At 52.0% G+C, this 13892-nt stretch overlaps 1 pseudogene; it reads left to right on the forward strand.

Annotated features, from left to right (window-relative positions):
* The first annotated feature begins 3980 nt into the window (after window positions 1-3980).
* The window catches only part of LOC107112861, a 55392-nt pseudogene continuing 45480 nt past the window's right edge, over window positions 3981-13892 (forward strand).

The following is a 13892-nucleotide window of genomic DNA, read 5'->3' on the forward strand; positions in this document are numbered from 1 at the left end:
GATGTTCTTATGAAGGCCTCGGCCTCTCTGCCCTGTTGTTGGCCCTCCAGAGGAACTGGTTGGCCACTGTGTGAGACAGGAGGCTGGACAAGATGGACCCTCACTGGTCTGATCCAGCAGGGCTCTTCTGATGTTCTAATGAAGGCCTCGGCCTCTCTGCCCTGTTGTTGGCCCTCCAGAGGAACTGGTTGGCCACTGTGTGGGACAGGATGCTGGACTAGATGGACCCTCACTGGTCTGATCCAGCAGGGCTCTTCTGATGTTCTAATGAAGGCCTCGGCCTCTCTGCCCTGTTGTTGGCCCTCCAGAGGAACTGGTTGGCCACTGTGTGGGACAGGATGCTGGACTAGAGGGACCCTCACTGGTCTGATCCAGCAGGGCTCTTCTGATGCTCTTCTCAGGGGAAGGCCTCAGCCTCCATGCCCTGTTGTTGTCCCTCCAGAGGAACTGGTTGAGGCCACTGTGTGAGACGGGATGCTGGACTAGATGGACCCTCACTGGTCTGATCCAGCAGGGCTCTTCTGATGTTCTTATGAAGGCCTCAGCCTCTCTGCCCTGTTGTGGGCCCTCCAGAGGAACTGGCTGGCCCCTGTGTGGGACAGGATGCTGAACTAGATGGACCCTCACTGGTCTGATCCAGCAGGGCTCGATGTCCTTTTCAAGGGATCTCTGTGTGTATGTGTGTGTGTGTTTTATAGATCATGTAGAAGGTGCCAGGTTCAGTCCCTGGCACCTCTGGAATTACCTTTTTCTGCCTGGGGCCCTGGAGAGCCACTGCCGGTCTGAGTAAACAAAACTGACCTTGGTGGCCTGATGGGGCTCTGACTCCACAGTAGGCAGCTTCAGGTTTCCATCTGAAGGAACTCCCCATTCCCTTTCCTGCCTCCCCTCTTCTCCTGGAGTCTGCATGTTTGCCTCTCTTTTTGCAGGGATCCTCCTGCGATTGGTCCGAATCATCTTCCTCCTTGGGATACGTCCTGGCAGGCCGTGCACTGAGGAGGCCATGTGAAGCAAAGGAAGGAGAACTTCCAGCCTCTTGTGAAGCTGGAGTGGAGAATGGGGGAGAAGGATGACTGAGAAGGCCGAGAAGCAGGAAGACGTCCTTCTAAAAGCCTCTTCCCACCCCGCGCATTGCACGCCGGAAGCCTGATCCCCTCTGCAAGTGTTTGTCCTCCATTCCCCTCTTGTGTTCAAGCCAGGTCCTCTTGGAGGCTGAGATGGAGCACAGCGTGAAGAAAGAAGAGGACGGCTCAGGCAGCCTTGAAGCAGGGAGGCAGCTGTGGAGACCCTCGGAGACTGTCGTGGACCAGGGAGTGAAGACGGAGGATGAAGACTCCCCTGGGACGGACCACGGAGGCACGAAGGTGAAGGAGGAGGAGGACTCTTCGGCTGGGGGCAGTGTTGCGTCCTGGGAAGGAGCGGTGCGGAAGGTCGTGGTGGGGGGCGCCACCGGCCCAGAGCTGCGTCGCCAGCGCTTCCGGCACTTCCACTACTGGGAGGCCTCGGGGCCACGGGAGGTGTGCGGACGACTCCGCCACCTCTGCCACCGGTGGCTGCAGCCGGAGCGACGCAGCAAGACTCAGGTGGTGGACCTGGTGGTCTTGGAGCAGTTCCTGGCCGTCCTGCCCCCGGAGATGGAGAGCTGGGTCCGGGACCGGGGGCCGGAGAGCAGCGCCCAGGCGGTGGCCCTGGCAGAGGGGTTCCTCCTGACCCAGGCGGAGGGCGTGAAGCAGGAAGAGCAGGTGAGAGAGGGGCTCCTCCCCAAAGGGCGGGAAACGTGTTGTGCAAGGGGACCCTAACAATTCCCTTCCCCTTCCCCACGGGCCAGCTTTTTCTGGAACTCACCCCAAGAGGAGCTGCCCCGCCTCCTTTGCCATCGTTTTCTTTCTTTTTTTAATTGGTTTTTCTTTATACATTTATAATACTTGTAAACACATATATTTTCAGAGTCATTAGTCAGTTTTCTAACCATTTATACAGACCTGACCATCTTTCAACAAAAACCTTTTCTTTCCCCCCCTATAATAACGAGTTTAATTTGTCAATTTCTGCTACTTCCTTCAATTTTTCTATTATTTCTTCCCTTCGCGGTACATTATCTATTTTCCAATATTTGGCCCACAATATTCTCGCAGATGTAATTATGTATGATATTACATATTTTTCATTATAAGTAAGCATTCCCGGCAGAATATTTAATAAATATGTTTCAGGCACCAACTCAAGCTTAACATTTACCACTTCCTCCATTATATTTTGTATAACTTTCCAATATTTCTGCATTTTTGTACAGCGCCACCACATATGATAGAATGTCCCCACATTTAATTTACACTTCCAACAGATATTAGAACAGTTCGGATAGCATTTTGCTATCCTTTCCGGTGGCCAATACCATCTATGAAAAACTTTGAATACATTTTCTCTGTAATTTGCCGCTCTCATATATTTTATGGATTTCCAAATTTTTAACCAATCTTCCTGAGGGACAGTACGTCCTATAGCTTTCATCCATACCACCATGTTATGCTTCACTACTTCTTCTGCCATATATTCCTCAAGTAGAATTTTGTACATTTTCTTGATCATATCCACTTGTTTTCTGACCTTTCTCCCCATTCCTTATCTGCTGTTTCAGGAGACGGAGCTCTTGGCAGACGTGGCCACCGATGGCCAAGAGGAGGATGAGTCTCCTTTGGATGCTAGACTGAGTCTCCAGGAGGCGAAGCAGGAGGGAGACAGAGGCGCCACCCCCCTTGGTAAGGAGGGGCTTCCGGCTTGGCCTCTTTCTCTCGAGTAAGCCTGGAACCTTTGGGCTGCTGTGGAATATCCAGCAGGCCTAACATGACCGGGCGCGATGGTGTTCTCCAGTCCCTCTCGCTGATAAAAAATTAGGTAAAGGTGAAAGTTTCCCTTGCTCGAAAGCCAGTCGAATCCGACTCTAGGGATGCGGCTCTCATCTCCGTTTCCAAGCCGAAGGGCCAGCGCTGTCCGAAGACATTTCCATGGTCATGTGGCCAGCATGACTAGACGCCAAAGTGCATGGAACACTGTTACCTTCCCACCAAAGCGGTGCCTATTCACCCACTTGCAATTTCTTGCTTTCGAACTGCTCGGTTGGCAGGAGCTGGAACTAGAGATGGGAGCTCACTCCATCACGCGGTACCCGGGTCTTGAACTGCTGAACTACCAACCTTCCACAGCCTGTAGTTCAGCATCTTAACCACTTGAGCCACCGCAGCTCAATTAAAAATTAGGTAAAGGTAAAAGTTCCGTGCGCCTTGGCGTTTAGTCATGCCGGCCACATGACCACGGAAACGTCTTCGGACAGCGCTGGCCCTTTGGCTTTGAAACAGAGATGAGCACCACAACCCTAGAGTCGGACTCGACTGGCTTTCGAGCAAGGGAAACCTTTACCTTTACCTAGACAGATTCACGGAGGATAGGTCTCTCCATGGCTACTAGCCAAGGTGACGGAGGGGAACCGTCACATTCAGAGAGGCATGAAGTCTCTGAATTGCAGAGCCAGGGGCCAACATCAGGGGAAGGTTTCAGCGTCTGTGCCCTTGCCGTTGGCCCTGCAGAGGAGCTGGTCTGCCACTGTGTGAGACGGGATGCTGGACTCGATGGACCACTGGGATTTTGTGCATGCCGAGAATGCAAAGCATTACACGTTACTACACACTGGCTACCTCCTGGTTAGGTTTTGTAAAGTCTGCTCCCCTTGCTCATCTCTTCTCTTTGTTTCTGCAGAGGAGGAAGCAGTTGAACAACAGAGAAGAGAAACTCAAGCAGAACAGAAGTGGAGGAAGAAATCCATTCCTTATGAAAACGCCGGGTGCCATGAAATTCCCGTTCAAGGAGAAGGTCACAGAGTGAATAATTCCTTTCAGAGTGCAAACCTCTTAACTGATGGCTCAGACCTCAGCATGCATCAGAGAGGTCATGATCTGGAGAAATTCCCAGTGTGTGGAAGGAGCATGGACCTTAATTCTCATCCAAGAACAGAGACAGAGGAGAAACCGTATAAATGCTCAGAGTGTGGAAAGGGCTTCAGCCGGCGGTATAACCTTGCTTCACACCAGAAGAGCCACACAGGGGAGAAACCACATGTGTGTCCGGTGTGCGGGAAAAGCTTCAGTCGGAAGAATAACCTGGTTTCGCATCAGAAGATCCATACGGTGGAGAAGCCGTACAAATGCTCGGAGTGCGGCAAAAGCTTCAGCCAGAAGATAAACCTTACCAGGCATCAAAGAACCCACACTGGGGAGAAACCATATGCGTGCCTGGAGTGCGGGAAAAGCTTCAGTCAGCAGCATCATGTTACCACACATCAAAAAAGCCACACAGGGGAGAAACCATATGCGTGCCTGGAGTGTGGGAAGAGCTTCAGTCAGAAGATCAACCTTATCACGCATCAGAAAAGTCACAAAGGGGAGAAACCATACAAATGCTTGGAGTGTGGGAAGAGCTTCAGTCGGAGCACAAGCCTTAAATCGCATCAAAGAATCCACACAGGTGAGAAACCATATAAATGCACTGAGTGTAGGAAGAGCTTCAGTCGAAGCACGCACCTGAAGTCCCATCAAAGAATCCACACTGGGGAGAAGCCGTATAAATGCCTGGAGTGTGGAAAGAGCTTCAATCACAGCATCAGCCTTACTTTACATCTCAGAATTCACACAGGAGAGAAGCCGTATAAATGCCTAGAATGTGGAAAGATCTTCCGACAGGCCCGAAACCTGCGGTCTCACCACAGAGTTCACACGGGGGAGAAACCGTATCAGTGCTCAGAGTGTGGGAAGAGTTTCAGCCAGAGGGTAAACCTGAGGGCACATCAAAGAGTGCATACAGGAGAGAAATTGTTGAAGTGCTTAGTGTGTGGGAAGAGCTTCAGGAGGAGCACGCACCTCAGGGCACATCAGAAAATCCACACAGGGGAGAAGCCATATAAGTGCATGCGGTGTGGGAAGAGCTTCCGGCACAAAGACCACCTTACTACACATCAAAGAGTACACACTGGTGAGAAGCCCTATAAATGCCTTGAGTGCGGAAAGAGCTTCAAACATAACATAAGCCTTATGTTACATCGCAAAATTCACACGGGGGACACACAGCAGAAATGAAAACGGGTGTTTGTTTAGACTTCCAACAGGTTGCTCTCGGATTTGGGCGGACCCATGGTGGGATCCTCATTCTGCAACTAAAGTGGGACAGTATTGGTACATTTGGGTTTTTTGTAAAAAGCTGGATTGTTTAGAATGGCATTAGCAGGGATACACTTGCTTGTCTTTTCCCAGTGTTGTCCTGTGAGGCTAATACATTTTCCACGGAAACAAAGATCTTGCTTAAGAAAGAGCAGAATTTTCTGTCTGGTTCATGCAGTTCTTCACCTTGCAATAGAAAAGAGCAAGAGTCCAGGAGCACCTTAAAGACTGAGAAAAATTGGTGGCAGGGGAGGAGCTTTCGTGACTCACGAACAATTTTTGTTAGTCTTTAAGGTGCTCCTTAACAGCGTTCCGTGCACCTTGGTGTTTAGTCATGCCGGCCACATGACCACGGAAAAGTCTTCGGACAGCGCTGGCTCTTCGGCTAGGAAACGGAGATGTGCACCGCAACCCTAAAGTCGGATTCGACTGGCTTTCGAGCAAGGGAACCTTTACCTTTGACTTTTTAAGGTGCTCCTGGACTCTTGCTCTTTTCTACTGCTACGGACAGACTAACACGGCTGCCCACCTTGATCTTTCACCTTGCAAGTTCACTAATTCTCAGCCCAGCCTATCCTGGAAGTGTTTATGAAATCCTGGAAGCATTTATTTATATTCAGCTTGGGGAAACGACGGCCGAGGGGGTGACATGATCGAGGTTTACAAGATTATGCACGGGATAGAGCAGGAAGGGAAAGAAGTCCTTTTGGCCCTTAGAGGTGGCGGCGGCTACAAGCATGGATGTCTTCAAGAGGGAATTGGATACGCATATGGAGCAGAGGTCCATCAGTGGCTATTAGTCACAAGGTAGAGATAGGAGAGGAGCTGCGGTGGCTCAAGTGGTTAAGATGCTGAACTGCAGGCTGTGGAAGGTCGGTAGTTCAGCAGTTCGAGATCCGGGTTGCCGCATGATGGAGTGAGCTCCCATCTCTAGTTCCAGCTCCTGCCAACCTAGCAGTTCGAAAGCAAGAAATTGCAAGTAGATAAATAGGTACCACTTTGGTGGGAAGGTAACAGCGTTCCGTGCGCCTTGGTGTTTAGTCATGCCGGCCACATGACCACGGAAATGTCTTCGGACAGTGCTGGCTTGAAAACGGAGATGAGCACCGCAACCCTAGAGTCGGACTCGACTGGCTTTCGAGCAAGGGAACCTTTACTTTACTTTACTATAGATAGGAACTCTCGGCCTGGGGCAAGTGATGCTCTGTATTCTTGGTGTGTGGTCGGGGGCAACAGTGGGAGGGCTTCTAGTCTCCTGGCCCCACTGGTGGACCTCCTGATGGCACCTGGTATTTTTGGCCCCTGTGTGACAGAGTGTTGGACTGGATGGGCCATTGGCCTGATCCAACATTGGCTTCTCTTATGTTCTTATTTCTACCCCACGTTCCTCCCCAGTGAAGTTTACATTGTTTTCCTCTCCTCCATTTTATCCTTACAGAAACAACCCTGTGAGGTAGGTTAGGCAGAGTGTGCATGATGGGCCCAAGGTCACCCAGGAGGGTGTGTGTTGTGGGGAAGAGAAGGGAAAGGAGTTTGTAAGCCGCTCTGAGACTCCGAGTGAAGGGCGGGGTATAAATCCAATCTCTTCACCAGTTTGGTGTTATGGTTAAGTGCGCGGACTCTAATCTGGGAGAACCGGGTTTGATTCCCCCACTCCTCCACTTGCACCTGCTGGATGACCTTGGGCAAGCCATAGTTCTGTCAGAGCTGTTCTTGAAAAAGAGCAGTTTCTGTCAGAGCGCTCTCAGCCCCGCCTACCTCACAGGGTGTCTGTTGTGGGGAGGGGAAGGGAAAGGACCTTGTAAGCTGCTCTGAGACTCCAAGTGAAGGGCGGGGTGTAAATCCAATCTCTTCTCTTCTTCTTCTATGCCCACCATGCTGTGTTTGAATTCCAAATGTCTGCCTTAGCTGTAAAGGCAGCTGACAAACTGAGGCCAGGGACCCTGCCCAGTAAAACCATAGCAGGATTTAGACCAAGGTGGGTAGCTGTGTTGGTCTGCTTGTAGCAGTGGGAAAAAGCCAGAGTCCAGGAACACTAAAGACCACCATAATCTGTATGAGCTTTCGTGAGTCACTGCCTGCTTCTTCAGATACAGCTCTCCAGGAGGTTGATGAGTTGTGGCAGAACTAAGATTCTGGTGGGGAAGGTTCAGAGATATAAACAGTTCAAGCAGGGCCCACTCTAGAATATCCAATTACACGTCGCAGCCATCCAGTTTGGTGTCGTGGTTAAGTGCGCGGACTCTAATCTGGGAGAACCAGGTTTGATTCCCCACTCCTCCACTTGCACCTGGCTGGATGACCTTGGGCAAGCCGTAGTTCTGATAAGAGCTGTCCTTGAAAAAGAGCAATTCCTGTCAAGACTCAAGAACTCTCTCAGCCCCACCCACCTCACAGGGTGTCTGTTGTGGGGAGGGAAAGGTTTCTTAAAGAAGAGTTATGGCATCTACGATAGAGCAGTTCACACACTCAGCCATTCACACACCCCGTAGGAATTTCCCTTCCCCCTGTAACTATGGCAAACTAAGCAGAGCTTGACAAATAAAAGAATTTGGCTCCATGAAATTGATGAGCAGTAGGTTGCTTCTGGAGTTCTGGCACCGCTGGTGGACCTCCTGATATCACCTGGGTTTTGGAAACGGTGTGACCCAGAATGTTGGACTGGATGGGCCACTGGCCTGGTCCAACAGGGCTTCTCTTGTGTTCTAACCCAGCAGGAAGGAACCTGTTCTGAGCCTGTTCTGGAAATGCTCTGATCCCAGCTGGGCCGCCCTGCCCTGTGGGGTTTAGATGGAGCTGCGGTGGCTCAAGTGGTTAAGACGCTGAACTGCAGGCTGTGGAAGGTCGGTAGTTCAGCAGTTCGAGACCCGAGTTGCACATGGAGTGGGCTCCCCTCTAGTTCCAGCTCCTGCCAACCTAGCAGTTTGAAAGCAAGAAATTGCAAGTAGATAAATAGGGACCACTTTGGCGGGAAGGTAACAGCGTCCCCTGTGCCTTGGTGTTTAGTCATGCCGGCCACATGACCACGGAAACATCTTCGGACAGCGCTGGCTCTTCGGCTTGGAAACGGAGATGAGCACCGCAACCCTAGAGTGGATTCGACTGGCTTTCGAGCAAGGGAACCTTTGCCTTTATGTGGGGTTTGGGGGCTTATTCAGGAGCAGACGTTGCCAGACCCATTCAAGTCAGAACAAAGGATCTTTCCCGCAAACTCTCCCACATACAGGACACTTATAACACAGAGGAGTAACAGTGAGCAAAAACTGGCGGCAAGGCAGGCAAGGCTGAGAGAGCTCTTTCCTGAACTGTCCTTGAGAGAACAGCTCTGACAGCACTACGGCTTGCCCAAGGTCGCATCAGCAGCTGCAAGTGGAGGAGTGGGGGAATCAAACCCGGTTCTCACAGATTAGAGTCCGCACACTTAACCAAACTGGCTCTCACAACAGAAGGAGGACCTTTGGGGGGGTAAGAAAGGGGTTGGGGGGGGGAAAGGGGAATCCAGCCTGCCCTGGAACCAGCTGCAGCCCCCTCCTCAGACCCAGATGCAACAGACACCCTGTGAGGTAGAAGAAGAAGAGGAAGAGATTGGATTTATACCCTGCCCTTCACTACCCAAAGGTGTCTCAGAGCGGCTTACAAACTCCTTTCCCTTCCCCTCCCCACCACAGACACCCTGTGAGGTCGGTGGGGCCGAGAGAGCTCTTGACAGAAACGGCTCTTTTTCAAGGACAGCTCTTATTAGAACTATGGCTTGCCCAAGGTCATCCAGCCAGGTGCAAGTGGGGGAGTCGGGAATCAAACCCGGTTCTCCCAGATTAGAGTCCGCACACTTAACAGCTACACCAAACTGGCTCTCTGACAATACTGACCTTGATAGACTGATTCAGTATAAAGCAGCTTCACGTGTTACAGAAGAACAACGCCCCCTCCTACCCTCTTGGATGCCAACTGGAATGCTGTTGGGAAGTGGCTGGCATGAAAGAGCCCTTGGAAAGCCACTGCCGGTCTGAGTGGGCAATTCTGCCCTGGGGGGGGGAGGAGAAGGGGTTTTTATACCCCGCTTTCCACCCCCTGAAGAAGTCTCAGAGCAGCTTACAACAATTGCCTTCCCCTCCCCACAACAGACACCCTGTGAGGTAGCGTGGGTGGGGCTGAGAGAGCTCTCCCAGGAGCTGGCCTTGAGAGGACGGCTCTGACAGAACTTCTGACTGGCCCGGGCTCTGAGAGAGCTGTGACTGACTCCAGGTCACCCAGCTGGCTTCATGCGGAGGAGGAGTGGGGAATCAAACCCGGTTCTCCAGATTTAGAGCCCGCCGCTCTTAAGCACGACACCAAACTGAAGCACTTGCCTGACTCGTGAGAAGGCAGCTTTGGTTGTTGGGAGAGGGCGCAGATGAGTGGCAGAGCCTCTGCTTGGCGGCAGTGAAGAAGGTCCCAGGTCCAATCCCCCGGGCACCATCTCCAGTCAAAAGGACCAGGTAGGAGGCGCCGTGATGGACCCCTGCCTGGGACCCTGGGGAGCGGCTGCCAGTCTGAGTAGGCAATACTGACCTTGATGGCCCACGGTCGTGATTCAATAGAAGGCAGCTTCATGAGTTCAAGGCTGATGTTTGTAGGAGGGGCCGTGGCTCAGTGACGGGGCACCCGCTTGGGCCCCAGGTTCAACCCCCCCCCCCTCGTCTCCAGTTCGAAAGACCAGGCAGTAGGTCTTGGGAAAGACCTCTTGCCCGAGACCCTGGAGAGCCGCCGCCAGTCCAAGTAGACCTTGATAGACCCTAAGAGTCCGAGGCAGGATTGAGCCAGTTTGGTGTAGTGGTTAAGTGTGCGGACTCTAATCTGGGAGAACTGGGTTTGATTCCCCCACTCCTCCACTTGCTCCTGGCTGGATGACCTTGGGCAAGCCGTAGTTCTGACAAGAGCTGTTCTTGAAAAAGAGCAGTTTCTGTCAAGAGTTCTCTCAGCCCCACCCACCTCACAGGGGGTGTCTGTTGTGGGGAGGGGAAGGGAAAGGAGTTTGTAAGCCGCTCTGAGACTCCCTTGGGTAGTGAAGGGCGGGGTATAAATCCAATCTTTTCTCTTCTTCTAGATAAGCATATGGAACTGAAGTCCAACAGTGACTATAAGCCACAAGGTATAGATAGGGACTCCCGGTCTGGGGCCAGTGATGCTCTGTCTTCTTGAGAGCCAGTTTGGTGTGGTGGTTAAGTGTGCGGACTCTACTCTGGGAGAACCGGGTTTGATTCCCCACTCCTCCACATGCAGCTGCTGATGTGACCTTGGGTCAGTCACAAGCTCTGGCACAGCTGTCCTTGAAAAAGAGCAGTTTGTGTCAGAGTTCTCTCAGCCCCACCCACCTCACAGGGTGTCTGTTGTGGGGAGGGGATCCAGACAAAAGGGGGGGGGGGATGTTCCAGGGCACGCTGGAGAAGACCTTTACCAAAATGTACACGCGCACCCTATCCCCCCCCCCTCCACACACGCACACCCCCCCCAAAGCCTTCCAGCGCTCTGTTTTAAATCTGCAAGCTCAGGCTTCCGAAACACCCACCCCGACGAAGAGTCCTGCGGGACCCGGAAACTTGCTCGTTCTGCTCCGGGGTCTGGGTGCGGGTCGTGCGCTCGGCTGTGCCGCCGGCCGGGTCTGGCTGCAGCCGGCGCCGTCTGTTCCGTCGCTGAAATCCGGCCGAAGGGTTAAAACGAGAGAGTCGCGCTGATGCCGAGAAAGGAAGAGAAAGCAGCGGGGTGGTGGTGGGGGAGGGGAGCCATTTCCTCGCCCCCACCCGCCTCCAAGAAGCGGGCCTTTGTCTCCCCGAGGTAAGCAGTGGGTAAGCGGTGCAACGGCCGGGCGTCCCAGGGAGGATCCGGTGAGCTCTCCTCTCGCCGCCTGCATTGGAGGGGATGCACGGCAGAAAAGTAGGGGGGTGCCCAGCAATGCTCCCTCTAAGCTGTGGAGTCTTGTGAGCAAAAATTCTACTTTGTGAGTTACTGGCATTCAAGTTGTGAGCGGGCGATTTGGCTACTGCATGAATTAGCTTGCTCTGGAGCCATCCTTCCTGAGCTAAGACAAAAGTGTGTGAGCCAGAGGCTAAAAAACTGTGAGCTAGCTCGCGCTAACTCAGCTTAGAGGGAACACTGTGAGTTCCTGGCATTACAGTTGGGAGCGAGCTACTTGGCTGCCGCATAAATTAGTTTGCTCGGAGCCCTCCCTGAGCCAAGACGAAAACGTGTGAGCCGGAGGCTAAAAAACTGTGAGCCAGCTCACACTAACTCAGCTTAGAGGGAACACTGGAGGTGCAGCGCATGCAGAGGACCTCAGAACATCAGAAGAGCCCGGCTGGTTCATGCCAGGGAGGGTCCCTCTAGTCCAGCCTCCCGTCTCACACAGGGGCCTGCCAGTCCCCATGGAGGGCAAACAATAGGGCAGAGAGGCCCAGGCCTTCCCCTGATGTTGTCTCCTAGCTCTGGGATTCAGAGGTTTAGTGCCGCGCAGCGTTCCCTCTACGCCGAGTGAGTGTGAGCTGGCTCACAGTGTTTTAGCCTCCGGCCCACACGTTTTTTGTCTTCGCTCAGTATGGAGGGCTCCAGAGCAAACTAATTGATGCAGTAGCCCAACCGCTCGCTCTCAGCTTTAAAGCCAGGAGCTCACAAAGTAGAATTTTTTCTCACAGGATTCCACAGCTTAGAGGGAGCATTGGTGCCCCTGGATGTGGAGGTTCCCCTCAGTCATCATGTTTAGTAGTCATTGATAGACTCCTCCATCAATCTATTTAATCCCATAAGAACATCAGACGAGCCTTGCTGGATCAGACCAGTGGTCCATGAAGTCCAGCCTCCTGTCTCACACGGTGGCCAACCAGTTCCTGTGGAGGGCCAACAACAGGGCAGAGAGGCTGAGACCTTCCCCTGATAAGAACATAAAAAGAGACCTGCTGTATCAGACCAGTGATAGACTCCCCTCCATGAATCTATGTAATCCCATAAGAATATCGGAAGAGCCCTACTGGATCAGACCAGTGAGGGTCCATCTAGTCCAGCATCTCATCTCACACAGTGGCCAACCAGTTCCCATGGAGGGCAAACAACAGGGCAGAGAGGCCGAGGCCTTCCCCTGATGTTGCCTCCTGGCTCTGGGATTCAGAGGTTTAGTGCTGCTGGATGTAGAGGTTCCCCTCAGTCAGTATGACTAGTAGTCATTGATGGACTCCCCTCCATGAATCTATATAATCCCAGAATAACATCGAAAGAGCCCTGCTGGATCAGACCAGTGAGGGTCCACCTCACTGGTCTGATCCAGCAGAGCTCTTCTAATATTCATATGAAGGCCTCAGCCTCTCTGCCCTGTTGTTGGCCCTCCAGAGGAACTGGTTGGCCCCTGTGTGAGACAGGATGCTGGACTAGATGGGCCCTCACTGGTCTGATCCAGCAGAGCTCTTCTAATATTCATATGAAGGCCTCGGCCTCTCTGCCGTGTTGTTGGCCCTCCAGAGGAACTGGTTGGCCACTGTGTGAGGCAGGATGCTGGACTAGATGGGCCCTCACTGGTCTGATCCAGCAGAGCTCTTCTAATATTCTTATGAAGGCCTCAGCCTCTCTGCCCTGTTGTTGGCCCTCCAGAGGAACTGGTTGGCCACTGTGCTAGACGGGGCTAGATGGACCATTGGCCTGATCCAGCAGGGCTCTTCTGATGTTCTTATGGGAGGCTAATACAAAAACTGAGGGTCCCCAAAAGCAATACTTTCAGTTCTGATGGGGCCCTAGACAAGTATGCTGCTATCTTAAGAGCTTTCGTGCTCACAAAGAAAAAATATTGCGCCTCCTGTCTTCAAAAAAGATTAATTCGAAATGGGTAAATCACTAGAGTCCCGTGGGACTAGTGACAGTGATTACTGACATGGTGCTGTCTTGAATGCAAACCTGCACTCGATGTATTGTTTGGGTGAAACATATTTTTCTCTAAGTATCGTTTGAGCGAAATAGATTTTTGATAATATTTGGTACCAATATTTAGACAACAGTATTGAAAACTATAAAAAGAATAAAGCGTAAAAATTTTTGAACCACAGACATATATTTATTATACACAGTGAGATATATTTTTGTTTTCCCAGTGTTCCCTCTAAGCTGCGTTAGTGTGAGCTAGTTCACAGTTTTTTAGCCTCCGGCTCACACCTTTTTGTCTTAGCTGCGGAAGGGATGGCTCCAGAGCAAACTAACTTATGCAGCAGCCAAACCGCTCGCTCACAACTTTAATGCCAGGAGCTCACAAAAGCGGAATTTTCACTCACAGTACTCCACAGCTTAGAGGGAGCATTGCAGGGCAACCCTGCCCCCACCGGTATCTGGTTCTGGACTGAGTCTTGTCCAGGGCTATTTTTGGGCAGGAACGCACAGGAACGGAGTTCCAGCTGGCTCCCAAGTTGGCCACACCCAGCAGGAGCTCATTGGCATAATAGGCCACACCCAATAGCAGAAACTCATTAGGACTGGCTACATTAGGGGTGTGTGGCCTAACATGCAAAGGAGTTCCTGCTCCAAAAAAAGCCCTGGGTTTTGACAACAAACAAGGTAAACAGAATAAGAAGCAAAAGGTGGGTGTGGCTGGATGACCACACTTCTGATAACATGGGGGTGTGCGGCCTAATGTGCCAGTGAGCTATGCTTTCAGGGGTGTGGCCTAATATGCTA

Source organism: Gekko japonicus, unplaced genomic scaffold, assembly GCF_001447785.1.
Source record: "Gekko japonicus isolate JY-2015 unplaced genomic scaffold, Gekko_japonicus_V1.1 scaffold3163, whole genome shotgun sequence".
Classification (NCBI taxonomy): Eukaryota; Metazoa; Chordata; class Lepidosauria; order Squamata; family Gekkonidae; genus Gekko; species Gekko japonicus.